Source organism: Chiloscyllium plagiosum, unplaced genomic scaffold (genome assembly GCF_037043375.1).
Source record: "Chiloscyllium plagiosum isolate Xiang-an unplaced genomic scaffold, Cpla_swu_hap1 HiC_scaffold_38, whole genome shotgun sequence".
NCBI lineage: Eukaryota > Metazoa > Chordata > Chondrichthyes > Orectolobiformes > Hemiscylliidae > Chiloscyllium > Chiloscyllium plagiosum.
The window spans coordinates 21,701,447-21,721,282 of record NW_028270176.1 but is presented as its reverse complement, the minus strand read 5'-3'; the positions used below and the strand labels follow the sequence as shown (position 1 = coordinate 21,721,282).

Sequence of the window (19,836 nt, the reverse complement as noted above, 5' to 3'; positions counted from 1 at the left end):
GTGAAACGGGTCTGGGTGGGTTACTCTTCAGAGGATCGATGTGGACTTGTTGGGCTGAAGGTCCTGTTTCCACACTGTAGCCAATCTAATTTATTCTAATCTCGTCCACACCGACCCTGCAGAGAGCAATCGACCCAGACCCATTCCGCATCATTCCACATTTAATGCTGGAGAATCCACCGGGCCCGCACTATCACCGTACACAATGGGACAATGAAGCATGGCCAATCCCGCAGAAGCTACACATCTTTGTACTGAGAGCGGTAACCGGAGCAGCCGGAGCAAACCCACGCACACACGGGCAGAATGTTCAAACTGGACAGACGGTGACGCGAGAGTCGATTGAAACCTGTGTCCCAAGTATTTGAGTCAGCCAGTGTTAACCAATCCAGTGCAGTGCGCCGGGCCACCCGGCTCCATAGCTCAGCGGTTAGAGCGCTGGTCTCGTAAACCAGAAGTCGTGAGTTCAAATCTCACTGGGGCCTCTCAGCCATGTCTCCAGCGCCCACTCAGTTGACAACGCTTGGCATGAGACTGTAGGATGCTATGTTCAAGCTCAACGCCAGCTTGTCGTCTAACCGGCTTATTTGGAAGCTACGGCGTTCACCCGCAATCACCAAATGAACGAGTCGCGCTCCTGAATAACCCTGTTGGACTGATAGCTGCTGTTTTTGTCAAGAGCTTGGGAATTGATGTCTGAAACACCAGGGTCATTACCCTGAAGTGACAGACACCTGTCGACTCTCATTTCTCGTCTCAGACCTGTTGAGCTTTTCCTGCAACTTCTGTTTTTGTCACTTACAGCGTTCAGTTGAAATCCACAAACTTCTTTTTTCTGCAGGCAAAGAACGGGGCTGTGTGTGTTCACGGATTTAACTTTGAGATCGCTGACCTCAGTCACTCCAAGCGAGCGAATGACAATTCCCAATTAGGTCTCCCGGTGATTGTCAGAAATCTCAGAGGCATAGGATCCCTCCAGTTTGGAAACAGGCCATTCCGCCCAACCAGTCGCTCAGTGGTTCGCACTGCTGCCTCACAGCGCTAGGGAGCCAGGCTCGATTCCAGCTTTAGGGAATCGAGTCTGTGTCGACTTTGCACATTCTCCCAGAGTCTGCGTGGGTTTGCTCCGGTTTGCTCTCACAGTCCAAAGACGTGCAGGCCGGGTGAATTGGCCATTCTAAATTGCTGAGCTGAAAATGTATTGCTGGAAAAGCGCAGCAGGTCCGGCAGCATCCAATGAGCAGGAGAATCGACGTTTCGGGCATGAGCCCTTCTACAGGAAGTTCTAAATTGCCCCTAGTCATAGGTGCATTATTCAGAGTGAAACGGGTCTGGGTGGGTGACTCTTCAGAGGATCGATGTGGACTTGTTGGGCTGAAGGTCCTGTTTCCACACTGTAGCCAATCTAATTTATTCTAATCTCGTCCACACCGACCCTGCAGAGAGCAATCGACCCAGACCCATTCCGCATCATTCCACATTTAATGCTGACGAATCCACCGGGCCCGCACTATCACCGTACACAATGGGACAAGGAAGCATGGCCAATCCCGCTGAAGCTACACATCTTTGGACTGAGAGCGGTAACCGGAGCAGCCGGAGCAAACCCACGCACACACGGGCAGAATGTTCAAACTGTACAGACGGTGAGGCGAGAGTCGATTGAAACCTGTGTCCCAAGTACTTGAGTCAGCCAGTGTTAACCAATCCAGTGCAGTGCGCCGGGCCACCCGGCTCCATAGCTCAGCGGTTAGAGCGCTGGTCTTGTAAACCAGGGGTCGTGAGTTCAAATCTCACTGGGGCCTCTCAGCCATGTCTCCAGCGCCCACTCAGTTTCAACGCTTGGCATGAGACTGTAGGATGCTATGTTCAAGCTCAACGCCAGCTTGTCGTCTAACCGGCTTATTTGGAAGCTACGGCGTTCACCCGCAATCACCAAATGAACGAGTCGCGCTCCTGAATAACCCTCTTGGACTGATAGCTGCTGTTTTTGTCAAGAGCTTGGGAATTGATGTCTGAAACACCAGGGTCATTACCCTGAAGTGACAGACACCTGTCGACTCTCATTTCTCGTCTCAGACCTGTTGAGCTTTTCCTGCAACTTCTGTTTTTGTCACTTACAGCGTTCAGTTGAAATCCACAAACTTCTTTCTTCTGCAGGCAAAGAACGGGGCTGTGTGTGTTCACGGATTTAACTTTGAGATCGCTGACCTCAGTCACTCCAAGCGAGCGAATGACAATTCCCAATTAGGTCTCCCGGTGATTGTCAGAAATCTCAGAGGCATAGGATCCCTCCAGTTTGGAAACAGGCCATTCCGCCCAACCAGTCGCTCAGTGGTTCGCACTGCTGCCTCACAGCGCTAGGGAGCCAGGCTCGATTCCAGCTTTAGGGAATCGAGTCTGTGTCGACTTTGCACATTCTCCCAGAGTCTGCGTGGGTTTGCTCCGGTTTGCTCTCACAGTCCAAAGACGTGCAGGCCGGCTGAATTGGCCATTCTAAATTGCTGAGCTGAAAATGTATTGCTGGAAAAGCGCAGCAGGTCAGGCAGCATCCAAGGAGCAGGAGAATCGACGTTTCGGGCATGAGCCCTTCTACAGGAAGTTCTAAATTGCCCCTAGTCATAGGTGCATTATTCAGAGTGAAACGGGTCTGGGTGGGTTACTCTTCAGAGGATCGATGTGGACTTGTTGGGCTGAAGGTCCTGTTTCCACACTGTAGCCAATCTAATTTATTCTAATCTCGTCCACACCGACCCTGCAGAGAGCAATCGACCCAGACCCATTCCGCATCATTCCACATTTAATGCTGGAGAATCCACCGGGCCCGCACTATCACCGTACACAATGGGACAATGAAGCATGGCCAATCCCGCAGAAGCTACACATCTTTGTACTGAGAGCGGTAACCGGAGCAGCCGGAGCAAACCCACGCACACACGGGCAGAATGTTCAAACTGGACAGACGGTGACGCGAGAGTCGATTGAAACCTGTGTCCCAAGTATTTGAGTCAGCCAGTGTTAACCAATCCAGTGCAGTGCGCCGGGCCACCCGGCTCCATAGCTCAGCGGTTAGAGCGCTGGTCTCGTAAACCAAAAGTCGTGAGTTCAAATCTCACTGGGGCCTCTCAGCCATGTCTCCAGCGCCCACTCAGTTGACAACGCTTGGCATGAGACTGTAGGATGCTATGTTCAAGCTCAACGCCAGCTTGTCGTCTAACCGGCTTATTTGGAAGCTACGGCGTTCACCCGCAATCACCAAATGAACGAGTCGCGCTCCTGAATAACCCTGTTGGACTGATAGCTGCTGTTTTTGTCAAGAGCTTGGGAACTGATGTCTGAAACACCAGGGTCATTACCCTGAAGTGACAGACACCTGTCGACTCTCATTTCTCGTCTCAGACCTGTTGAGCTTTTCCTGCAACTTCTGTTTTTGTCACTTACAGCGTTCAGTTGAAATCCACAAACTTCTTTTTTCTGCAGGCAAAGAACGGGGCTGTGTGTGTTCACGGATTTAACTTTGAGATCGCTGACCTCAGTCACTCCAAGCGAGCGAATGACAATTCCCAATTAGGTCTCCCGGTGATTGTCAGAAATCTCAGAGGCATAGGATCCCTCCAGTTTGGAAACAGGCCATTCCGCCCAACCAGTCGCTCAGTGGTTCGCACTGCTGCCTCACAGCGCTAGGGAGCCAGGCTCGATTCCAGCTTTAGGGAATCGAGTCTGTGTCGACTTTGCACATTCTCCCAGAGTCTGCGTGGGTTTGCTCCGGTTTGCTCTCACAGTCCAAAGACGTGCAGGCCGGCTGAATTGGCCATTCTAAATTGCTGAGCTGAAAATGTATTGCTGGAAAAGCGCAGCAGGTCCGGCAGCATCCAATGAGCAGGAGAATCGACGTTTCGGGCATGAGCCCTTCTACAGGAAGTTCTAAATTGCCCCTAGTCATAGGTGCATTATTCAGAGTGAAACGGGTCTGGGTGGGTGACTCTTCAGAGGATCGATGTGGACTTGTTGGGCTGAAGGTCCTGTTTCCACACTGTAGCCAATCTAATTTATTCTAATCTCGTCCACACCGACCCTGCAGAGAGCAATCGACCCAGACCCATTCCGCATCATTCCACATTTAATGCTGACGAATCCACCGGGCCCGCACTATCACCGTACACAATGGGACAAGGAAGCATGGCCAATCCCGCTGAAGCTACACATCTTTGGACTGAGAGCGGTAACCGGAGCAGCCGGAGCAAACCCACGCACACACGGGCAGAATGTTCAAACTGTACAGACGGTGAGGCGAGAGTCGATTGAAACCTGTGTCCCAAGTACTTGAGTCAGCCAGTGTTAACCAATCCAGTGCAGTGCGCCGGGCCACCCGGCTCCATAGCTCAGCGGTTAGAGCGCTGGTCTTGTAAACCAGGGGTCGTGAGTTCAAATCTCACTGGGGCCTCTCAGCCATGTCTCCAGCGCCCACTCAGTTTCAACGCTTGGCATGAGACTGTAGGATGCTATGTTCAAGCTCAACGCCAGCTTGTCGTCTAACCGGCTTATTTGGAAGCTACGGCGTTCACCCGCAATCACCAAATGAACGAGTCGCGCTCCTGAATAACCCTCTTGGACTGATAGCTGCTGTTTTTGTCAAGAGCTTGGGAATTGATGTCTGAAACACCAGGGTCATTACCCTGAAGTGACAGACACCTGTCGACTCTCATTTCTCGTCTCAGACCTGTTGAGCTTTTCCTGCAACTTCTGTTTTTGTCACTTACAGCGTTCAGTTGAAATCCACAAACTTCTTTTTTCTGCAGGCAAAGAACGGGGCTGTGTGTGTTCACGGATTTAACTTTGAGATCGCTGACCTCAGTCACTCCAAGCGAGCGAATGACAATTCCCAATTAGGTCTCCCGGTGATTGTCAGAAATCTCAGAGGCATAGGATCCCTCCAGTTTGGAAACAGGCCATTCCGCCCAACCAGTCGCTCAGTGGTTCGCACTGCTGCCTCACAGCGCTAGGGAGCCAGGCTCGATTCCAGCTTTAGGGAATCGAGTCTGTGTCGACTTTGCACATTCTCCCAGAGTCTGCGTGGGTTTGCTCCGGTTTGCTCTCACAGTCCAAAGACGTGCAGGCCGGCTGAATTGGCCATTCTAAATTGCTGAGCTGAAAATGTATTGCTGGAAAAGCGCAGCAGGTCCGGCAGCATCCAATGAGCAGGAGAATCGACGTTTCGGGCATGAGCCCTTCTACAGGAAGTTCTAAATTGCCCCTAGTCATAGGTGCATTATTCAGAGTGAAACGGGTCTGGGTGGGTGACTCTTCAGAGGATCGATGTGGACTTGTTGGGCTGAAGGTCCTGTTTCCACACTGTAGCCAATCTAATTTATTCTAATCTCGTCCACACCGACCCTGCAGAGAGCAATCGACCCAGACCCATTCCGCATCATTCCACATTTAATGCTGACGAATCCACCGGGCCCGCACTATCACCGTACACAATGGGACAAGGAAGCATGGCCAATCCCGCTGAAGCTACACATCTTTGGACTGAGAGCGGTAACCGGAGCAGCCGGAGCAAACCCACGCACACACGGGCAGAATGTTCAAACTGTACAGACGGTGAGGCGAGAGTCGATTGAAACCTGTGTCCCAAGTACTTGAGTCAGCCAGTGTTAACCAATCCAGTGCAGTGCGCCGGGCCACCCGGCTCCATAGCTCAGCGGTTAGAGCGCTGGTCTTGTAAACCAGGGGTCGTGAGTTCAAATCTCACTGGGGCCTCTCAGCCATGTCTCCAGCGCCCACTCAGTTTCAACGCTTGGCATGAGACTGTAGGATGCTATGTTCAAGCTCAACGCCAGCTTGTCGTCTAACCGGCTTATTTGGAAGCTACGGCGTTCACCCGCAATCACCAAATGAACGAGTCGCGCTCCTGAATAACCCTCTTGGACTGATAGCTGCTGTTTTTGTCAAGAGCTTGGGAATTGATGTCTGAAACACCAGGGTCATTACCCTGAAGTGACAGACACCTGTCGACTCTCATTTCTCGTCTCAGACCTGTTGAGCTTTTCCTGCAACTTCTGTTTTTGTCACTTACAGCGTTCAGTTGAAATCCACAAACTTCTTTCTTCTGCAGGCAAAGAACGGGGCTGTGTGTGTTCACGGATTTAACTTTGAGATCGCTGACCTCAGTCACTCCAAGCGAGCGAATGACAATTCCCAATTAGGTCTCCCGGTGATTGTCAGAAATCTCAGAGGCATAGGATCCCTCCAGTTTGGAAACAGGCCATTCCGCCCAACCAGTCGCTCAGTGGTTCGCACTGCTGCCTCACAGCGCTAGGGAGCCAGGCTCGATTCCAGCTTTAGGGAATCGAGTCTGTGTCGACTTTGCACATTCTCCCAGAGTCTGCGTGGGTTTGCTCCGGTTTGCTCTCACAGTCCAAAGACGTGCAGGCCGGCTGAATTGGCCATTCTAAATTGCTGAGCTGAAAATGTATTGCTGGAAAAGCGCAGCAGGTCAGGCAGCATCCAAGGAGCAGGAGAATCGACGTTTCGGGCATGAGCCCTTCTACAGGAAGTTCTAAATTGCCCCTAGTCATAGGTGCATTATTCAGAGTGAAACGGGTCTGGGTGGGTTACTCTTCAGAGGATCGATGTGGACTTGTTGGGCTGAAGGTCCTGTTTCCACACTGTAGCCAATCTAATTTATTCTAATCTCGTCCACACCGACCCTGCAGAGAGCAATCGACCCAGACCCATTCCGCATCATTCCACATTTAATGCTGGAGAATCCACCGGGCCCGCACTATCACCGTACACAATGGGACAATGAAGCATGGCCAATCCCGCAGAAGCTACACATCTTTGTACTGAGAGCGGTAACCGGAGCAGCCGGAGCAAACCCACGCACACACGGGCAGAATGTTCAAACTGGACAGACGGTGACGCGAGAGTCGATTGAAACCTGTGTCCCAAGTATTTGAGTCAGCCAGTGTTAACCAATCCAGTGCAGTGCGCCGGGCCACCCGGCTCCATAGCTCAGCGGTTAGAGCGCTGGTCTCGTAAACCAGAAGTCGTGAGTTCAAATCTCACTGGGGCCTCTCAGCCATGTCTCCAGCGCCCACTCAGTTTACAACGCTTGGCATGAGACTGTAGGATGCTATGTTCAAGCTCAACGCCAGCTTGTCGTCTAACCGGCTTATTTGGAAGCTACGGCGTTCACCCGCAATCACCAAATGAACGAGTCGCGCTCCTGAATAACCCTGTTGGACTGATAGCTGCTGTTTTTGTCAAGAGCTTGGGAACTGATGTCTGAAACACCAGGGTCATTACCCTGAAGTGACAGACACCTGTCGACTCTCATTTCTCGTCTCAGACCTGTTGAGCTTTTCCTGCAACTTCTGTTTTTGTCACTTACAGCGTTCAGTTGAAATCCACAAACTTCTTTTTTCTGCAGGCAAAGAACGGGGCTGTGTGTGTTCACGGATTTAACTTTGAGATCGCTGACCTCAGTCACTCCAAGCGAGCGAATGACAATTCCCAATTAGGTCTCCCGGTGATTGTCAGAAATCTCAGAGGCATAGGATCCCTCCAGTTTGGAAACAGGCCATTCCGCCCAACCAGTCGCTCAGTGGTTCGCACTGCTGCCTCACAGCGCTAGGGAGCCAGGCTCGATTCCAGCTTTAGGGAATCGAGTCTGTGTCGACTTTGCACATTCTCCCAGAGTCTGCGTGGGTTTGCTCCGGTTTGCTCTCACAGTCCAAAGACGTGCAGGCCGGCTGAATTGGCCATTCTAAATTGCTGAGCTGAAAATGTATTGCTGGAAAAGCGCAGCAGGTCCGGCAGCATCCAAGGAGCAGGAGAATCGACGTTTCGGGCATGAGCCCTTCTACAGGAAGTTCTAAATTGCCCCTAGTCATAGGTGCATTATTCAGAGTGAAACGGGTCTGGGTGGGTTACTCTTCAGAGGATCGATGTGGACTTGTTGGGCTGAAGGTCCTGTTTCCACACTGTAGCCAATCTAATTTATTCTAATCTCGTCCACACCGACCCTGCAGAGAGCAATCGACCCAGACCCATTCCGCATCATTCCACATTTAATGCTGGAGAATCCACCGGGCCCGCACTATCACCGTACACAATGGGACAATGAAGCATGGCCAATCCCGCAGAAGCTACACATCTTTGTACTGAGAGCGGTAACCGGAGCAGCCGGAGCAAACCCACGCACACACGGGCAGAATGTTCAAACTGGACAGACGGTGACGCGAGAGTCGATTGAAACCTGTGTCCCAAGTATTTGAGTCAGCCAGTGTTAACCAATCCAGTGCAGTGCGCCGGGCCACCCGGCTCCATAGCTCAGCGGTTAGAGCGCTGGTCTCGTAAACCAGAAGTCGTGAGTTCAAATCTCACTGGGGCCTCTCAGCCATGTCTCCAGCGCCCACTCAGTTTACAACGCTTGGCATGAGACTGTAGGATGCTATGTTCAAGCTCAACGCCAGCTTGTCGTCTAACCGGCTTATTTGGAAGCTACGGCGTTCACCCGCAATCACCAAATGAACGAGTCGCGCTCCTGAATAACCCTGTTGGACTGATAGCTGCTGTTTTTGTCAAGAGCTTGGGAACTGATGTCTGAAACACCAGGGTCATTACCCTGAAGTGACAGACACCTGTCGACTCTCATTTCTCGTCTCAGACCTGTTGAGCTTTTCCTGCAACTTCTGTTTTTGTCACTTACAGCGTTCAGTTGAAATCCACAAACTTCTTTTTTCTGCAGGCAAAGAACGGGGCTGTGTGTGTTCACGGATTTAACTTTGAGATCGCTGACCTCAGTCACTCCAAGCGAGCGAATGACAATTCCCAATTAGGTCTCCCGGTGATTGTCAGAAATCTCAGAGGCATAGGATCCCTCCAGTTTGGAAACAGGCCATTCCGCCCAACCAGTCGCTCAGTGGTTCGCACTGCTGCCTCACAGCGCTAGGGAGCCAGGCTCGATTCCAGCTTTAGGGAATCGAGTCTGTGTCGACTTTGCACATTCTCCCAGAGTCTGCGTGGGTTTGCTCCGGTTTGCTCTCACAGTCCAAAGACGTGCAGGCCGGCTGAATTGGCCATTCTAAATTGCTGAGCTGAAAATGTATTGCTGGAAAAGCGCAGCAGGTCCGGCAGCATCCAATGAGCAGGAGAATCGACGTTTCGGGCATGAGCCCTTCTACAGGAAGTTCTAAATTGCCCCTAGTCATAGGTGCATTATTCAGAGTGAAACGGGTCTGGGTGGGTGACTCTTCAGAGGATCGATGTGGACTTGTTGGGCTGAAGGTCCTGTTTCCACACTGTAGCCAATCTAATTTATTCTAATCTCGTCCACACCGACCCTGCAGAGAGCAATCGACCCAGACCCATTCCGCATCATTCCACATTTAATGCTGACGAATCCACCGGGCCCGCACTATCACCGTACACAATGGGACAAGGAAGCATGGCCAATCCCGCTGAAGCTACACATCTTTGGACTGAGAGCGGTAACCGGAGCAGCCGGAGCAAACCCACGCACACACGGGCAGAATGTTCAAACTGTACAGACGGTGAGGCGAGAGTCGATTGAAACCTGTGTCCCAAGTACTTGAGTCAGCCAGTGTTAACCAATCCAGTGCAGTGCGCCGGGCCACCCGGCTCCATAGCTCAGCGGTTAGAGCGCTGGTCTTGTAAACCAGGGGTCGTGAGTTCAAATCTCACTGGGGCCTCTCAGCCATGTCTCCAGCGCCCACTCAGTTTCAACGCTTGGCATGAGACTGTAGGATGCTATGTTCAAGCTCAACGCCAGCTTGTCGTCTAACCGGCTTATTTGGAAGCTACGGCGTTCACCCGCAATCACCAAATGAACGAGTCGCGCTCCTGAATAACCCTCTTGGACTGATAGCTGCTGTTTTTGTCAAGAGCTTGGGAATTGATGTCTGAAACACCAGGGTCATTACCCTGAAGTGACAGACACCTGTCGACTCTCATTTCTCGTCTCAGACCTGTTGAGCTTTTCCTGCAACTTCTGTTTTTGTCACTTACAGCGTTCAGTTGAAATCCACAAACTTCTTTCTTCTGCAGGCAAAGAACGGGGCTGTGTGTGTTCACGGATTTAACTTTGAGATCGCTGACCTCAGTCACTCCAAGCGAGCGAATGACAATTCCCAATTAGGTCTCCCGGTGATTGTCAGAAATCTCAGAGGCATAGGATCCCTCCAGTTTGGAAACAGGCCATTCCGCCCAACCAGTCGCTCAGTGGTTCGCACTGCTGCCTCACAGCGCTAGGGAGCCAGGCTCGATTCCAGCTTTAGGGAATCGAGTCTGTGTCGACTTTGCACATTCTCCCAGAGTCTGCGTGGGTTTGCTCCGGTTTGCTCTCACAGTCCAAAGACGTGCAGGCCGGCTGAATTGGCCATTCTAAATTGCTGAGCTGAAAATGTATTGCTGGAAAAGCGCAGCAGGTCAGGCAGCATCCAAGGAGCAGGAGAATCGACGTTTCGGGCATGAGCCCTTCTACAGGAAGTTCTAAATTGCCCCTAGTCATAGGTGCATTATTCAGAGTGAAACGGGTCTGGGTGGGTTACTCTTCAGAGGATCGATGTGGACTTGTTGGGCTGAAGGTCCTGTTTCCACACTGTAGCCAATCTAATTTATTCTAATCTCGTCCACACCGACCCTGCAGAGAGCAATCGACCCAGACCCATTCCGCATCATTCCACATTTAATGCTGGAGAATCCACCGGGCCCGCACTATCACCGTACACAATGGGACAATGAAGCATGGCCAATCCCGCAGAAGCTACACATCTTTGTACTGAGAGCGGTAACCGGAGCAGCCGGAGCAAACCCACGCACACACGGGCAGAATGTTCAAACTGGACAGACGGTGACGCGAGAGTCGATTGAAACCTGTGTCCCAAGTATTTGAGTCAGCCAGTGTTAACCAATCCAGTGCAGTGCGCCGGGCCACCCGGCTCCATAGCTCAGCGGTTAGAGCGCTGGTCTCGTAAACCAGAAGTCGTGAGTTCAAATCTCACTGGGGCCTCTCAGCCATGTCTCCAGCGCCCACTCAGTTTACAACGCTTGGCATGAGACTGTAGGATGCTATGTTCAAGCTCAACGCCAGCTTGTCGTCTAACCGGCTTATTTGGAAGCTACGGCGTTCACCCGCAATCACCAAATGAACGAGTCGCGCTCCTGAATAACCCTGTTGGACTGATAGCTGCTGTTTTTGTCAAGAGCTTGGGAACTGATGTCTGAAACACCAGGGTCATTACCCTGAAGTGACAGACACCTGTCGACTCTCATTTCTCGTCTCAGACCTGTTGAGCTTTTCCTGCAACTTCTGTTTTTGTCACTTACAGCGTTCAGTTGAAATCCACAAACTTCTTTTTTCTGCAGGCAAAGAACGGGGCTGTGTGTGTTCACGGATTTAACTTTGAGATCGCTGACCTCAGTCACTCCAAGCGAGCGAATGACAATTCCCAATTAGGTCTCCCGGTGATTGTCAGAAATCTCAGAGGCATAGGATCCCTCCAGTTTGGAAACAGGCCATTCCGCCCAACCAGTCGCTCAGTGGTTCGCACTGCTGCCTCACAGCGCTAGGGAGCCAGGCTCGATTCCAGCTTTAGGGAATCGAGTCTGTGTCGACTTTGCACATTCTCCCAGAGTCTGCGTGGGTTTGCTCCGGTTTGCTCTCACAGTCCAAAGACGTGCAGGCCGGCTGAATTGGCCATTCTAAATTGCTGAGCTGAAAATGTATTGCTGGAAAAGCGCAGCAGGTCCGGCAGCATCCAAGGAGCAGGAGAATCGACGTTTCGGGCATGAGCCCTTCTACAGGAAGTTCTAAATTGCCCCTAGTCATAGGTGCATTATTCAGAGTGAAACGGGTCTGGGTGGGTTACTCTTCAGAGGATCGATGTGGACTTGTTGGGCTGAAGGTCCTGTTTCCACACTGTAGCCAATCTAATTTATTCTAATCTCGTCCACACCGACCCTGCAGAGAGCAATCGACCCAGACCCATTCCGCATCATTCCACATTTAATGCTGACGAATCCACCGGGCCCGCACTATCACCGTACACAATGGGACAATGAAGCATGGCCAATCCCGCTGAAGCTACACATCTTTGGACTGAGAGCGGTAACCGGAGCAGCCGGAGCAAACCCACGCACACACGGGCAGAATGTTCAAACTGGACAGACGGTGAGGCGAGAGTCGATTGAAACCTGTGTCCCAAGTACTTGGGTCAGCCAGTGTTAACCAATCCAGCGCAGTGCGCCGGACCACCCGGCTCCATAGCACAGCGGTTAGAGCACTGGTCTTGTAAACCAGGGGTCGTGAGTTCAAATCTCACTGGGGCCTCTCAGCCATGTCTCCAGCGCCCACTCAGTTTCAACGCTTGGCATGAGACTGTAGGATGCTATGGTCAAGCTCAACGCCAGCTTGTCGTCTAACCGGCTTATTTGGAAGCGACGGCGTTCACCCGCAATCACCAAATGAACGAGTCGCGCTCCTGAATAACCCTGTTGGACTGATAGCTGCTGTTTTTGTCAAGAGCTTGGGAACTGATGTCTGAAACACCAGGGTCATTACCCTGAAGTGACAGACACCTGTCGACTCTCATTTCTCGTCTCAGACCTGTTGAGCTTTTCCTGCAACTTCTGTTTTTGTCACTTACAGCGTTCAGTTGAAATCCACAAACTTCTTTTTTCTGCAGGCAAAGAACGGGGCTGTGTGTGTTCACGGATTTAACTTTGAGATCGCTGACCTCAGTCACTCCAAGCGAGCGAATGACAATTCCCAATTAGGTCTCCCGGTGATTGTCAGAAATCTCAGAGGCATAGGATCCCTCCAGTTTGGAAACAGGCCATTCCGCCCAACCAGTCGCTCAGTGGTTCGCACTGCTGCCTCACAGCGCTAGGGAGCCAGGCTCGATTCCAGCTTTAGGGAATCGAGTCTGTGTCGACTTTGCACATTCTCCCAGAGTCTGCGTGGGTTTGCTCCGGTTTGCTCTCACAGTCCAAAGACGTGCAGGCCGGCTGAATTGGCCATTCTAAATTGCTGAGCTGAAAATGTATTGCTGGAAAAGCGCAGCAGGTCAGGCAGCATCCAAGGAGCAGGAGAATCGACGTTTCGGGCATGAGCCCTTCTACAGGAAGTTCTAAATTGCCCCTAGTCATAGGTGCATTATTCAGAGTGAAACGGGTCTGGGTGGGTTACTCTTCAGAGGATCGATGTGGACTTGTTGGGCTGAAGGTCCTGTTTCCACACTGTAGCCAATCTAATTTATTCTAATCTCGTCCACACCGACCCTGCAGAGAGCAATCGACCCAGACCCATTCCGCATCATTCCACATTTAATGCTGGAGAATCCACCGGGCCCGCACTATCACCGTACACAATGGGACAATGAAGCATGGCCAATCCCGCAGAAGCTACACATCTTTGTACTGAGAGCGGTAACCGGAGCAGCCGGAGCAAACCCACGCACACACGGGCAGAATGTTCAAACTGGACAGACGGTGAGGCGAGAGTCGATTGAAACCTGTGTCCCAAGTACTTGGGTCAGCCAGTGTTAACCAATCCAGCGCAGTGCGCCGGACCACCCGGCTCCATAGCACAGCGGTTAGAGCACTGGTCTTGTAAACCAGGGGTCGTGAGTTCAAATCTCACTGGGGCCTCTCAGCCATGTCTCCAGCGCCCACTCAGTTTCAACGCTTGGCATGAGACTGTAGGATGCTATGGTCAAGCTCAACGCCAGCTTGTCGTCTAACCGGCTTATTTGGAAGCGACGGCATTCACCCGCAATCACCAAATGAACGAGTCGCGCTCCTGAATAACCCTGTTGGACTGATAGCTGCTGTTTTTGTCAAGAGCTTGGGAACTGATGTCTGAAACACCAGGGTCATTACCCTGAAGTGACAGACACCTGTCGACTCTCATTTCTCGTCTCAGACCTGTTGAGCTTTTCCTGCAACTTCTGTTTTTGTCACTTACAGCGTTCAGTTGAAATCCACAAACTTCTTTTTTCTGCAGGCAAAGAACGGGGCTGTGTGTGTTCACGGATTTAACTTTGAGATCGCTGACCTCAGTCACTCCAAGCGAGCGAATGACAATTCCCAATTAGGTCTCCCGGTGATTGTCAGAAATCTCAGAGGCATAGGATCCCTCCAGTTTGGAAACAGGCCATTCCGCCCAACCAGTCGCTCAGTGGTTCGCACTGCTGCCTCACAGCGCTAGGGAGCCAGGCTCGATTCCAGCTTTAGGGAATCGAGTCTGTGTCGACTTTGCACATTCTCCCAGAGTCTGCGTGGGTTTGCTCCGGTTTGCTCTCACAGTCCAAAGACGTGCAGGCCGGCTGAATTGGCCATTCTAAATTGCTGAGCTGAAAATGTATTGCTGGAAAAGCGCAGCAGGTCCGGCAGCATCCAATGAGCAGGAGAATCGACGTTTCGGGCATGAGCCCTTCTACAGGAAGTTCTAAATTGCCCCTAGTCATAGGTGCATTATTCAGAGTGAAACGGGTCTGGGTGGGTGACTCTTCAGAGGATCGATGTGGACTTGTTGGGCTGAAGGTCCTGTTTCCACACTGTAGCCAATCTAATTTATTCTAATCTCGTCCACACCGACCCTGCAGAGAGCAATCGACCCAGACCCATTCCGCATCATTCCACATTTAATGCTGACGAATCCACCGGGCCCGCACTATCACCGTACACAATGGGACAAGTAAGCATGGCCAATCCCGCTGAAGCTACACATCTTTGGACTGAGAGCGGTAACCGGAGCAGCCGGAGCAAACCCACGCACACACGGGCAGAATGTTCAAACTGTACAGACGGTGAGGCGAGAGTCGATTGAAACCTGTGTCCCAAGTACTTGAGTCAGCCAGTGTTAACCAATCCAGTGCAGTGCGCCGGGCCACCCGGCTCCATAGCTCAGCGGTTAGAGCGCTGGTCTTGTAAACCAGGGGTCGTGAGTTCAAATCTCACTGGGGCCTCTCAGCCATGTCTCCAGCGCCCACTCAGTTTCAACGCTTGGCATGAGACTGTAGGATGCTATGTTCAAGCTCAACGCCAGCTTGTCGTCTAACCGGCTTATTTGGAAGCTACGGCGTTCACCCGCAATCACCAAATGAACGAGTCGCGCTCCTGAATAACCCTCTTGGACTGATAGCTGCTGGTTTTGTCAAGAGCTTGGGAATTGATGTCTGAAACACCAGGGTCATTACCCTGAAGTGACAGACACCTGTCGACTCTCATTTCTCGTCTCAGACCTGTTGAGCTTTTCCTGCAACTTCTGTTTTTGTCACTTACAGCGTTCAGTTGAAATCCACAAACTTCTTTCTTCTGCAGGCAAAGAACGGGGCTGTGTGTGTTCACGGATTTAACTTTGAGATCGCTGACCTCAGTCACTCCAAGCGAGCGAATGACAATTCCCAATTAGGTCTCCCGGTGATTGTCAGAAATCTCAGAGGCATAGGATCCCTCCAGTTTGGAAACAGGCCATTCCGCCCAACCAGTCGCTCAGTGGTTCGCACTGCTGCCTCACAGCGCTAGGGAGCCAGGCTCGATTCCAGCTTTAGGGAATCGAGTCTGTGTCGACTTTGCACATTCTCCCAGAGTCTGCGTGGGTTTGCTCCGGTTTGCTCTCACAGTCCAAAGACGTGCAGGCCGGCTGAATTGGCCATTCTAAATTGCTGAGCTGAAAATGTATTGCTGGAAAAGCGCAGCAGGTCCGGCAGCATCCAATGAGCAGGAGAATCGACGTTTCGGGCATGAGCCCTTCTACAGGAAGTTCTAAATTGCCCCTAGTCATAGGTGCATTATTCAGAGTGAAACGGGTCTGGGTGGGTGACTCTTCAGAGGATCGATGTGGACTTGTTGGGCTGAAGGTCCTGTTTCCACACTGTAGCCAATCTAATTTATTCTAATCTCGTCCACACCGACCCTGCAGAGAGCAATCGACCCAGACCCATTCCGCATCATTCCACATTTAATGCTGACGAATCCACCGGGCCCGCACTATCACCGTACACAATGGGACAAGGAAGCATGGCCAATCCCGCTGAAGCTACACATCTTTGGACTGAGAGCGGTAACCGGAGCAGCCGGAGCAAACCCACGCACACACGGGCAGAATGTTCAAACTGTACAGACGGTGAGGCGAGAGTCGATTGAAACCTGTGTCCCAAGTACTTGGGTCAGCCAGTGTTAACCAATCCAGCGCAGTGCGCCGGACCACCCGGCTCCATAGCACAGCGGTTAGAGCACTGGTCTTGTAAACCAGGGGTCGTGAGTTCAAATCTCACTGGGGCCTCTCAGCCATGTCTCCAGCGCCCACTCAGTTTCAACGCTTGGCATGAGACTGTAGGATGCTATGGTCAAGCTCAACGCCAGCTTGTCGTCTGACCGGCTTATTTGGAAGCGACGGCGTTCACCCGCAATCACCAAATGAACGAGTCGCGCTCCTGAATAACCCTGTTGGACTGATAGCTGCTGTTTTTGTCAAGAGCTTGGGAACTGATGTCTGAAACACCAGGGTCATTACCCTGAAGTGACAGACACCTGTCGACTCTCATTTCTCGTCTCAGACCTGTTGAGCTTTTCCTGCAACTTCTGTTTTTGTCACTTACAGCGTTCAGTTGAAATCCACAAACTTCTTTTTTCTGCAGGCAAAGAACGGGGCTGTGTGTGTTCACGGATTTAACTTTGAGATCGCTGACCTCAGTCACTCCAAGCGAGCGAATGACAATTCCCAATTAGGTCTCCCGGTGATTGTCAGAAATCTCAGAGGCATAGGATCCCTCCAGTTTGGAAACAGGCCATTCCGCCCAACCAGTCGCTCAGTGGTTCGCACTGCTGCCTCACAGCGCTAGGGAGCCAGGCTCGATTCCAGCTTTAGGGAATCGAGTCTGTGTCGACTTTGCACATTCTCCCAGAGTCTGCGTGGGTTTGCTCCGGTTTGCTCTCACAGTCCAAAGACGTGCAGGCCGGCTGAATTGGCCATTCTAAATTGCTGAGCTGAAAATGTATTGCTGGAAAAGCGCAGCAGGTCCGGCAGCATCCAAGGAGCAGGAGAATCGACGTTTCGGGCATGAGCCCTTCTACAGGAAGTTCTAAATTGCCCCTAGTCATAGGTGCATTATTCAGAGTGAAACGGGTCTGGGTGGGTGACTCTTCAGAGGATCGATGTGGACTTGTTGGGCTGAAGGTCCTGTTTCCACACTGTAGCCAATCTAATTTATTCTAATCTCGTCCACACCGACCCTGCAGAGAGCAATCGACCCAGACCCATTCCGCATCATTCCACATTTAATGCTGACGAATCCACCGGGCCCGCACTATCACCGTACACAATGGGACAAGGAAGCATGACCAATCCCGCTGAAGCTACACATCTTTGGACTGAGAGCGGTAACCGGAGCAGCCGGAGCAAACCCACGCACACACGGGCAGAATGTTCAAACTGTACAGACGGTGAGGCGAGAGTCGATTGAAACCTGTGTCCCAAGTACTTGAGTCAGCCAGTGTTAACCAATCCAGTGCAGTGCGCCGGGCCACCCGGCTCCATAGCTCAGCGGTTAGAGCGCTGGTCTTGTAAACCAGGGGTCGTGAGTTCAAATCTCACTGGGGCCTCTCAGCCATGTCTCCAGCGCCCACTCAGTTTCAACGCTTGGCATGAGACTGTAGGATGCTATGTTCAAGCTCAACGCCAGCTTGTCGTCTAACCGGCTTATTTGGAAGCTACGGCGTTCACCCGCAATCACCAAATGAACGAGTCGCGCTCCTGAATAACCCTCTTGGACTGATAGCTGCTGTTTTTGTCAAGAGCTTGGGAATTGATGTCTGAAACACCAGGGTCATTACCCTGAAGTGACAGACACCTGTCGACTCTCATTTCTCGTCTCAGACCTGTTGAGCTTTTCCTGCAACTTCTGTTTTTGTCACTTACAGCGTTCAGTTGAAATCCACAAACTTCTTTCTTCTGCAGGCAAAGAACGGGGCTGTGTGTGTTCACGGATTTAACTTTGAGATCGCTGACCTCAGTCACTCCAAGCGAGCGAATGACAATTCCCAATTAGGTCTCCCGGTGATTGTCAGAAATCTCAGAGGCATAGGATCCCTCCAGTTTGGAAACAGGCCATTCCGCCCAACCAGTCGCTCAGTGGTTCGCACTGCTGCCTCACAGCGCTAGGGAGCCAGGCTCGATTCCAGCTTTAGGGAATCGAGTCTGTGTCGACTTTGCACATTCTCCCAGAGTCTGCGTGGGTTTGCTCCGGTTTGCTCTCACAGTCCAAAGACGTGCAGGCCGGCTGAATTGGCCATTCTAAATTGCTGAGCTGAAAATGTATTGCTGGAAAAGCGCAGCAGGTCAGGCAGCATCCAAGGAGCAGGAGAATCGACGTTTCGGGCATGAGCCCTTCTACAGGAAGTTCTAAATTGCCCCTAGTCATAGGTGCATTATTCAGAGTGAAACGGGTCTGGGTGGGTTACTCTTCAGAGGATCGATGTGGACTTGTTGGGCTGAAGGTCCTGTTTCCACACTGTAGCCAATCTAATTTATTCTAATCTCGTCCACACCGACCCTGCAGAGAGCAATCGACCCAGACCCATTCCGCATCATTCCACATTTAATGCTGGAGAATCCACCGGGCCCGCACTATCACCGTACACAATGGGACAATGAAGCATGGCCAATCCCGCAGAAGCTACACATCTTTGTACTGAGAGCGGTAACCGGAGCAGCCGGAGCAAACCCACGCACACACGGGCAGAATGTTCAAACTGGACAGACGGTGAGGCGAGAGTCGATTGAAACCTGTGTCCCAAGTACTTGGGTCAGCCAGTGTTAACCAATCCAGCGCAGTGCGCCGGACCACCCGGCTCCATAGCACAGTGGTTAGAGCACTGGTCTTGTAAACCAGGGGTCGTGAGTTCAAATCTCACTGGGGCCTCTCAGCCATGTCTCCAGCGCCCACTCAGTTTCAACGCTTGGCATGAGACTGTAGGATGCTATGGTCAAGCTCAACGCCAGCTTGTCGTCTAACCGGCTTATTTGGAAGCGACGGCGTTCACCCGCAATCACCAAATGAACGAGTCGCGCTCCTGAATAACCCTGTTGGACTGATAGCTGCTGTTTTTGTCAAGAGCTTGGGAACTGATGTCTGAAACACCAGGGTCATTACCCTGAAGTGACAGACACCTGTCGACTCTCATTTCTCGTCTCAGACCTGTTGAGCTTTTCCTGCAACTTCTGTTTTTGTCACTTACAGCGTTCAGTTGAAATCCACAAACTTCTTTTTTCTGCAGGCAAAGAACGGGGCTGTGTGTGTTCACGGATTTAACTTTGAGATCGCTGACCTCAGTCACTCCAAGCGAGCGAATGACAATTCCCAATTAGGTCTCCCGGTGATTGTCAGAAATCTCAGAGGCATAGGATCCCTCCAGTTTGGAAACAGGCCATTCCGCCCAACCAGTCGCTCAGTGGTTCGCACTGCTGCCTCACAGCGCTAGGGAGCCAGGCTCGATTCCAGCTTTAGGGAATCGAGTCTGTGTCGACTTTGCACATTCTCCCAGAGTCTGCGTGGGTTTGCTCCGGTTTGCTCTCACAGTCCAAAGACGTGCAGGCCGGCTGAATTGGCCATTCTAAATTGCTGAGCTGAAAATGTATTGCTGGAAAAGCGCAGCAGGTCCGGCAGCATCCAAGGAGCAGGAGAATCGACGTTTCGGGCATGAGCCCTTCTACAGGAAGTTCTAAATTGCCCCTAGTCATAGGTGCATTATTCAGAGTGAAACGGGTCTGGGTGGGTGACTCTTCAGAGGATCGATGTGGAC

At 51.7% G+C, this 19,836-nt stretch overlaps 12 non-coding genes across 12 annotated transcripts; all 12 read left to right on the top strand.

Moving 5' to 3' along the window:
• Positions 1-412: 412 nt before the first annotated feature.
• On the top strand, positions 413-485 carry trnat-cgu (transfer RNA threonine (anticodon CGU)). Its single transcript has one exon. It is a non-coding gene; the product is annotated as a tRNA-Thr (tRNA).
• Positions 486-1,732: 1,247 nt separating this feature from the next.
• On the top strand, positions 1,733-1,805 carry trnat-ugu (transfer RNA threonine (anticodon UGU)). Its single transcript has one exon. It is a non-coding gene; the product is annotated as a tRNA-Thr (tRNA).
• A 1,246-nt stretch (positions 1,806-3,051) lies between these two features.
• Positions 3,052-3,124, top strand: trnat-cgu (transfer RNA threonine (anticodon CGU)). Its single transcript has one exon. It is a non-coding gene; the product is annotated as a tRNA-Thr (tRNA).
• A 1,247-nt stretch (positions 3,125-4,371) lies between these two features.
• trnat-ugu (transfer RNA threonine (anticodon UGU)) lies at positions 4,372-4,444 on the top strand. The gene has a single exon. It is a non-coding gene; the product is annotated as a tRNA-Thr (tRNA).
• Positions 4,445-5,690: 1,246 nt separating this feature from the next.
• trnat-ugu (transfer RNA threonine (anticodon UGU)) lies at positions 5,691-5,763 on the top strand. Its single transcript has one exon. It is a non-coding gene; the product is annotated as a tRNA-Thr (tRNA).
• A 1,246-nt stretch (positions 5,764-7,009) lies between these two features.
• trnat-cgu (transfer RNA threonine (anticodon CGU)) lies at positions 7,010-7,082 on the top strand. Its single transcript has one exon. It is a non-coding gene; the product is annotated as a tRNA-Thr (tRNA).
• A 1,247-nt stretch (positions 7,083-8,329) lies between these two features.
• On the top strand, positions 8,330-8,402 carry trnat-cgu (transfer RNA threonine (anticodon CGU)). The gene has a single exon. It is a non-coding gene; the product is annotated as a tRNA-Thr (tRNA).
• Positions 8,403-9,649: 1,247 nt separating this feature from the next.
• On the top strand, positions 9,650-9,722 carry trnat-ugu (transfer RNA threonine (anticodon UGU)). Its single transcript has one exon. It is a non-coding gene; the product is annotated as a tRNA-Thr (tRNA).
• Positions 9,723-10,968: 1,246 nt separating this feature from the next.
• Positions 10,969-11,041, top strand: trnat-cgu (transfer RNA threonine (anticodon CGU)). The gene has a single exon. It is a non-coding gene; the product is annotated as a tRNA-Thr (tRNA).
• A 3,885-nt stretch (positions 11,042-14,926) lies between these two features.
• On the top strand, positions 14,927-14,999 carry trnat-ugu (transfer RNA threonine (anticodon UGU)). The gene has a single exon. It is a non-coding gene; the product is annotated as a tRNA-Thr (tRNA).
• Positions 15,000-17,564: 2,565 nt separating this feature from the next.
• Positions 17,565-17,637, top strand: trnat-ugu (transfer RNA threonine (anticodon UGU)). Its single transcript has one exon. It is a non-coding gene; the product is annotated as a tRNA-Thr (tRNA).
• A 1,246-nt stretch (positions 17,638-18,883) lies between these two features.
• On the top strand, positions 18,884-18,956 carry trnat-ugu (transfer RNA threonine (anticodon UGU)). Its single transcript has one exon. It is a non-coding gene; the product is annotated as a tRNA-Thr (tRNA).
• The last annotated feature ends 880 nt before the right edge of the window (positions 18,957-19,836 follow it).